The sequence below is a fragment of the Drosophila busckii genome, chromosome X (genome assembly GCF_011750605.1).
Source record: "Drosophila busckii strain San Diego stock center, stock number 13000-0081.31 chromosome X, ASM1175060v1, whole genome shotgun sequence".
NCBI classification, from domain to species: domain Eukaryota; kingdom Metazoa; phylum Arthropoda; class Insecta; order Diptera; family Drosophilidae; genus Drosophila; species Drosophila busckii.
The window spans coordinates 4,913,122-4,914,862 of record NC_046608.1 but is presented as its reverse complement, the minus strand read 5'-3'; the positions used below and the strand labels follow the sequence as shown (position 1 = coordinate 4,914,862).

Sequence of the window (1,741 nt, the reverse complement as noted above, 5' to 3'; positions counted from 1 at the left end):
CGTCTCTGGCGGTTAGACAAATAGTGGGTGGGTGGTTGGTTGGTTGGGCTGACTGCCGTGTGTTATGACTGTGAACTAATCGCCGCAGCGTTTTCGGTTTGCCAGCGCGTCAGTTAATGAAATGGTCAAGCTCCCAACATGTTGTTATTGTTGTTGTAATTGCTCCAAGGGGCGGGCATTGGACAATTAAAAGCAAACGCGTCTCACATGCAACGCAAAGCAGACAATGAAGCTGTCCCCCCCCCCAGACTTGGAACGTCTTCTTGCAAATGCTGTTGGCTAACATTAAAGCGTCCAGCCCCAACCCACTGCCCCTCTCAGTTCGGCCACCCAACAAAGCTTTGCTACAATTGCAATTACTTAGCTTCAATTTCCATTGCTCATCAGCCGTTTGGCCATAATCGAAGTCTTGGCTAAAGTAATTCGAACAACAATTTCACTTAAGTTTTATTTAAAGTTTTATACTTCGCAAATCAATTGAATTATATAAACTTATATAAGTTTGTTTTCAATTAATTGCTGTAAGCTGCAGTTTACTAATAATATAGGAGGGGATATAGCTCAGAGGCAGAGTGTTCGACTGCAGATCGAAGAGTCCCCGGTTCAATCCCGGGTGTCCCCTTTGTTAATAAATTTTTTTTTAAAATAGTTAGCAATGAATGCAACAACTTGTTTTGTATACTAAAAATAATTTATTTTAATTTCTTAAATTAGTTTGTTTAACTTAGCTAAGGCAATTTAATGGCGACGCTCAGTGTCTGTCCGCTGGCAGTCAAAAGAGCAAAGCAAAAGCAGCGTACGCTGGCAGCGATGCTCGCAGCAGCAGCAGCAGCGAAGAGCGATCGAGCGCAAGCGAACGCAAGCAGCGCTGCTGCTATCGCTAGCAAAGCATGTGCGCTGATTTGTATAAGTATAAGAAGTAGAAGTATAAGTGCAGTGGTATAAGCTGCAGCGCAAGCATTGACTGCTACTGTATGAGTCGAAGTATAAGTGCTGCGTATAAGGGCATTAGCAGCAGTCGCTCTCGCTCGCACGTATACAAAACAAAAAGAGCGAGACGCAAGCGAGCAGCAAAATAGAAGAAGTAGCAAAAGGAACCCAAGAGCAACTGTTGCTTACGTTCTCTGAGCTGCGTGCGCTCTCAGCAGCTGTTCTTTGCACTAAGATCAATGTGTGTGTGTGTGTGAGGCTGGAAGGTAAAGCAAACGAGCGGGGCCGAACGTAGGTCAGCTGTGCTTTTTTACTTTTTGGGATTAAACAAGTACTGAAAGTGAAGTGTAGTGCGTTGCCAAAATAAGAAAGAGAGAGTAGACGGAGTGTAAATGCATCAAATAGAGCTCTGCGCACTTTGCTTATACCTATTATATTAAGCCTTAAAACTAAATATGGAAGCCTCGCTTTGAAACATGTGCCGTTGAAGTTTTTAGTTCAACAATTTGTTGGAATATTATAGCAAGCCACAGTGACTGTTACTTATTAGCATTTGGTAAATGCAGCTGTTAAATTTGAATTTGAATTTTAATTTAATTTGATGAGCCAAAAGCACAAAATAGTTGTTTTCTTTTTATTTGTTGGCAGTATGTATGTACATATGTTTGTATTTGATGCTTGGCTTGTTGTTGGCTTTGGCCAACTCTTGGTAACAGTTCCTAAGTTAACCCACCCCCTCCCCGCCGCGCTTCTGTTTTTGGCGTGCTGCTGTCAAGTCAAAGCCTGACTGTCAATATTGACTCGTTGCGTG

General features: G+C 42.6%; 1 non-coding gene across 1 annotated transcript; it reads left to right on the top strand.

Annotated features, from left to right (window-relative positions):
- The first annotated feature begins 550 nt into the window (after nt 1-550).
- Nucleotides 551-622, top strand: Trnac-gca. The gene has a single exon. It is a non-coding gene; the product is annotated as a tRNA-Cys (tRNA).
- The last annotated feature ends 1,119 nt before the right edge of the window (nt 623-1,741 follow it).